Raw genomic sequence first — 6,978 nt, forward strand, 5'->3', positions numbered from 1 at the left:
AAAGGGCACAGCATGGAGGTGTCGCTGTGTTCTTTGCAAAATGAAGTCCCCCATCACCTGCACCACAAGCTTGGTGACCCTCTGCTTTACAGCAGAAAGAGACTGCTATGGCACCTGGCATCAGCAGCACAATATTGTGTAGAGGACTGAGGGTCTTCCAAATATTGAAAGTGTTATTTTGTAAATGTGTATATATTTTTTTTGGGGGGTGGGGGGGGGGGGTGTTCGAATACCATTTTGGTATTTTGTATACAGTTATTCCATTCAAAATGTATAACTTCACCAATTTGGCCACTTGGGCACATTTGGGCTACTTGTGTTGGACACCTGGGTGACTTCATGATAAATGTCATGTAGCACACTCATTTTGGAAGTTAGCATTCTGAAACGTTGCACAAGTACTGTTGCCCTCTTATGTTTTTCACTAACATTTTCCCCATCATCCTATCTGAATGTTTGTTTTATCTTGTTAATTTTAAAGATGATGATACAACAATACAAATAAAAAACATATGTTTTTTTCATTGTATTATCTAAACCAGATCTATTGTGTTATATTCTCCTACATTCAATTCACATTTACACAAACTTCAGAGTGTTTTCTTTCAAATGGTACCAAGAATATGCATATCCTTGGTTCTGTGCCTGAGCTACAGGCAGTTAGATTTGGGCATGTCTTCAGGCGGAAATTGAAAAAAAGGGGGGGGTAGCTCTAAGAGTTAAGAGGAGGTTTTTAAGAGGAGGTCCAAGACAACTCCACATACCTCAGGGGTCTCTCTCTCCCTCTCAACTTCCTATTCATCCTAATGACAATTTTGGAAAGTTACTCAACATCAATTTTGTACCAATAACTTGCTGAACATAATCTCTTTTATATCGAGCACAACTAAAATGACAGTCTCGGTGTTAGGAGATACAGTATAGCCTACTCAGGCAGTTAAGGATGTTAGTAAATTGTATAACCGAATGTCCCACCTGAGACTTGACCCAGCAGCCCTCTGGTGCTCCATCCATTCACCTGGCGGGAAGGCCATCCTATCAGTCATCACCAGTCAGACATGTGAAGGCCAGAGGATAAGTGGTGGGATGTAACGGTCATATTACAGGACGAGCACCAGTGTCCCCTTATTCCAGCTATTCGTGACCACACTGTAGGGTCCACTGACTTTCTGCACAATCTGTATTCCCTTAAATCGGCAAGACTCTCTTTGGTTTAGCTTTTAGGTGAAAATGAGAAAGATGTTAAGAGTAGCCATGTGTTGTCAGGTGTGTACACCTTAGAGCAGTTTATTATTTAATAATGACATAAAGAAGACTCAGAAGATTGCGATATGATTGTCGATATCCCCATCTAGAAATAGTATGATATTCAAACGTTTAGTTGTATCTGCTGTTGGAATGGACAGTTCTCCCTGAATGGTGAATGACTTCAATAATCATCTAAACAATATTTATTTAGCATATTTAAACATTTTAACCATACTACAGTTAGTGGTGCATGTAAGAGACACATATTACAAGATAAACATATAAATCAGACTTCTATATTCATCAGCTCACTTCATATTTTATAAAGCTCTCAAAAAAGCGAATTCTCTGTCAATTGTCTTCGCCTCTTGGCATCGATCATCTAAACCTGGGTCAGTCAGTCAGGTCAGCAGCTACATACATTGCCTTTGGAAAGTATTCAGACCCCTTGACTTTTTCCACATTTTGTTAGGTTACAGCCTTATTCTAAAATGTATTAAATAGTTTTTCTCCCCCTCATTAATCTACACACAATACCCAATAATAAACAAAGCATTTTTGCTAATTCAAAAATAAATGTCATATTAACATAAGAATTCAGACACTTTACTTAAGACTTTGTTAAAGCATTTGGCAGCGATTACAGCCTTGAGTCTTCTTGGGTATGATGCTACAAGCTTGGCACACCTGTATTTGGGGAGTTTCTCCCATTCTTCTCTGCAGATCCTCTCATGCTCTGTTAGGTTGGATGGGGAATATTGCTGCACAGCTTTTTTCAGGTCTCTCCAGAGTTGTTTGATCAGGTTCAAGTACAGGCTCTGACTGGGCCACTCAAGGACATTCAGTGACTTGTCCCGAAGCCACTCCTGCCTTGTCTTGGCTGTGTGCTTAGGGTCGTTGTCCTGTTGGAAGATGATCCCTCACCCGAGTCTGAGGTCCTGAGCGCTCTGGAGCAGGTTTTGATCAAGGATCTCTCTGTACTTTGCTCCGTTCATCTTTGCCTCGATCCTGACTAATCTCCCTGTCCTTGATGCTGAAAAACATCCCCAAAGCATGATGCTGCCACCACCACCATTCTTCACCTGTAGGGATGGTACTAGGTTTCCTCCAGATGTGACGATTGGCATTCAGGCCAAAGAGTTTAATCTTGGTTTCATCAGTCCAGAGAATCTTGTTTCTCATGTTCTGATAATCTTTAGGTGCCTTTTGGCAAACTCCAAGCGGGCTGTCATAGCCCTAATTGGTGTAGTGCTACAGAGATGATTGTCCTTCTGGAAGGTTCTTCCATCTCCACAGAGGAACTCTGGAGCTCTCTCAGAGTGACCATCGGGTTCTTGGTCACCTCTCCGACCAAGGCCCTTCTCCCCCGATTGCTCAGTTTGGCTGGGTAGCCAGCTCTAGAAAGAGTCTAGGTTGTTCCAAACTTCTTCATTTAAGAATGATGGAGGCAATGGTGTTCTTGGAGACCTTCAATGCTGCAGACATTTTTTGGTACCCTTCCCCAGATCTGTGCCTTGACACAATCCTGTCTCGGAGTTCTACGGACAATTCCTTCGACCTCATGGCTTGGTTTTTGCTCTGACATGCACTGTTAACTGTGGGACCTTATATAGACAGATGTGTGCCTTTCTAAATCATGTCCAATCAATTGAATTTACCACAGCTGGACTCCAATCAAGTTGTAGAAACATTTCAAGGATGATCAATGGAAACAGGATGCACCTGAGCTCAATTTCGAGTCTCATAGAAAAGGGTCTGAATGCTTATTTAAATAAGGTATCTGTTTTTAGATTTTAATAAATTAGCAAAAATGTCTAAAAACCTGTTTTCACTTTGGCATTATGGCATATTCTGTACATTGCTGAGGAAATTGTTTCATTTAATCAATTTTAGAGTAAGGCTGTAACGTAACAAAATGCGACAAAAGTCAAGGAGTCTGAATACTTTCAGACGGCACAGTACATGCTCTGCATGTGCACACACCAGTGCACATGCATGTTCACACACACAAAGGGCCAGACTTATAATACTGAAACACTTTGTAAATCTGTCCTTCAAACTATGGACACTAACATGTGTCACTCCATTTATGAAGTTACACTTATACATGTCCTCTTGTCTATGATAAATTATCTATTTTATAATGCAGATGGATCTAGCATAGTTTTATCTGGTTTACTCTCAGCTCTCTTGTCATTTGTCTAGAACATGACCAATATATTGTTTCCCCGATATTATCGGCTGGTATTGGTATTTTACAGATATATTGATAACCGGCTTATAATTCCACCAATAACCAATATTTAATAAATAGGATGAAAAAAGGTATCTCATGCTTATCTGAACACTTGCGACCATTTTCATGTGTCATTATTGTCACAATGTATGAAATCAACATATTTCTTGGACAATTGCTCTTTTGGATAGCAATTTATGAGAATTCAGTATGGAAAATGTTCACTTTTCCCATTTCCCTACTGAAAACTGGAATATCTGCAGATATAGTGGAATCTGTATGTTTTGTCCCACCAACAAATCGTAATCGGACCCAAAAAACCCATATCGGTCATGCTCTAGTTTTTTCTTCCTGCGTATGCTAATGTGACCAGAGGCTTGTCTGGCGCCCAGCGGCTCAGGCAGCTGACAGTATGCATCCTGGGGAGTGATCTATTGATCCATATTCAATATGTGTTTCACTTTCTCCCTCACTAAAGTTGGCCGATGAATAACTAAAGTGTAGAACTGACAGTACATTCCACACTTAGGCCACAAAAGGCTGAAAACAGCCCAGATGCTAGTGTGCGAACGAAAGGCCTGAGGCCAGTCTTGTTAGATTTTCTCTACAAACAAATTTACTCAGACTTAATTATTTTCAATCAATTTCATTGGAAAACATGGTTTAAATGGACTTTATTTATTTTTACAAAAATACAGTGGGGCAAAAAAGTATTTAGTCAGCCACCAATTGTGCAAGTTCTCCCACTTAAAAAGATGAGAGAGGCCTGTAATTTTCATCATAGGTACACTTCAACTATGACAGACAAAATGAAAAAAAAAATCCAGAAAATCACATTGTAGGATTTTTAATGAATTTATTTGCAAATTATGGTGGAAAATAAGTATTTGGTCACCTACAAACAAGCAAGATTTCTGGCTCTCACAGACCTGTAACTTCTTCTTTAAGAGGCTCCTCTGTCCTCCACTCGTTACCTGTATTAATGGCATCTGTTTGAACTTGTCATCAGTATAAAAGACACCTGTCCACAACCTCAAACAGTCACACTCCAAACTCCACTATGGCCAAGACCAAAGAGATGTCAAAGGACACCAGAAACAAAATTGATATTAATACTTTTTACCCAGTCTTTTACAAATCTTGGAAATGTATGAGGCTTCTACAAGATGGATGTAACTAACTACAGCAATTCAGTGTGCATGGCTGCATGGGGGCGCACTAGAGCGGAATGATTCTTCTCTCCGACTGGCTGGATGCCCTAATGGATGGAGCAGAATACCTGTGCTACCAGCTACTGTTTGTGTGTGTTTGTCTTTTTGTGTCAGTGTGAAAATGGAACCGAAGGAGGCCTTGGGGATGTGTCTCCCACACGACCATGGTTCTTCTGTGTCCATGCATAATAAAATAATGGACATGGGGTTCTGTTGTGACTTCTGCAAAGCTGTCACCAAGAAGTTCAGCACGAAGGACAGACGAATATACTTAATTTACAAGTAAAGGTAGGCCTAATACATTTTCCTTTGCCATTTGGGGATTAGGCTACTGTTGAATGAACATGAGAAGAGACAACATCCCTTTGATCAATCAATCAAATGTATTTATAAAGCCCTTCTTACATCAGCTGATGTCAAAGTGCTGTACAGAAACCCAGCCTAAAACCGCAAACAGCAAGCATTGCAGGTGTAGAAGCACTTAATTTATCAAGCTAGAATTGTGTTTTGATGAGACACTTTTTTGATGTTAACTGATTTTTCTGTCATTTCGATTGTTGATATTGACATTTTGTTAGAATCTTATTTAATATATACATATATTATTCCAAACATTAAGAACACTTGCTCTCCTAAACCTGAGACATGACATAGACTGACCAACTGAATCCAGGTGAAAGCTATGATCCCTTATTTATGTCACTTGTTAAAATAAATCCACTTTAAATCAGGGTAGATGAAGGGGAGGAGACAGGTTAAACTGAGACATGGATTGTGTATGTGTGCCATTCAGAGGGTGAATGGGCAAGACAAAACATGTAAGTGCCTTTGAACGGGGTATGGTAGTAGGTGACAAGACACAATGGTTTGTGTCAAGAACTGCAGCGCTGTTGGGTTTTTCACTCTCAATAGTTTCCCATGTATATCAAGAATGGTCCACCACCCGAAAGGACATCCAGCCAACTTAACACAACTGTGGGAAGCATTGGAGTCAACATGGGCCAGCATCCCTGTGGAATGCATTCGAAACCTTGTAGAGTACATGCCCCGACAAATTGTGTTTGGTATACTCAGTGCATGTGTGTGTAATAATATTTCACATAATAATATTATTATTATGTGTGTGTATTCTAAGCGTGTGTATCTAGGCTAAATTGGTATTTACATTTGGTGAACATTTTGGTCAATTTCTTTTAATAGCCACTCAGGTTTTTGGAGCTATCTGTTGTATGGATGAACTTGGGCTTCATCAAGGTTTATTTGTGAATAAATCTGGCATGGATAATAGCCAGTGCCTACCCAGCCACCGACCTCACCGCACGTCACTGGCCTGTTGACATTTACAGAGACATCTGAAGGCGCTAAAGGTATAGAATATGTTGAGAAACAAAGAGAGAAGGAATGAATGAAAGAGTGAGAGAGAGCAAAAGAAAAACGGGAGGTTGTCAGTAGCAATGTGTCTTTCACCACTAATGAGATCTGAAAGCTGGAGAAACACAGAGGCACTGACAACAGCCCTGAGAACACCACTCTCCTCCTTTCACCCTCTCCCTCACACACACATACACACACAGTTTGTCATTCTTCACACCGTGTCTCAGTCTCACATCAGTACATCTCCTATCCACATCACTCTCTTTTCACCTACCCTCCCACCACCAATAAAACTTAAAATGTTATACAAAAATATAGCCCTTGATCATGACTCTCAGTTCCATTACATTACACATAAGAGTAATTGGATGAAGGCGTCTTCTATAGGGGTACCTTTTGTTAAGATCTCAGATGCTTGGTCTGAACATTAACATGCATCGCTTGCGGTATGGTTTTGGAAGCATAATAACCTTATCTTTCATATCAGCAAGAAATAATGTTCTAAAAACAAAAGGTTAACTTGATACACACCTTGATAGGGTTACGGTTAGTGTTCCCACATGGCCATATCTCCATGTTACAGTGCTTGTTTACGGAAAACAGACGGCAGATAAGCGGCGACCATCTGTGCTAATTAGCCATCTAGCATGCTCAGAACACCTGTGTGTAAGCATAACTCGGGAAGTGTAGCGGAAGTGTAGTATCGTCGGATGGGGAGGCACTCATAGCTGTATGGATCTGTGCAAAACTGCTACAGTAAGTGTTATCTTTTTTATTTGAAGGATTCTTTCTCGCTGATGAAAGATAAGGGCCAAATGTTTCGAAAGCCTTATTGAAAGTGATTATTATTGACATTTGTAAACGTTAAAACACAGCGTAGGGATTGTAGTTCACATGAGACAGTCGTGG

Source organism: Oncorhynchus mykiss, chromosome 7, assembly GCF_013265735.2.
Source record: "Oncorhynchus mykiss isolate Arlee chromosome 7, USDA_OmykA_1.1, whole genome shotgun sequence".
Taxonomy (NCBI): Eukaryota; Metazoa; Chordata; class Actinopteri; order Salmoniformes; family Salmonidae; genus Oncorhynchus; species Oncorhynchus mykiss.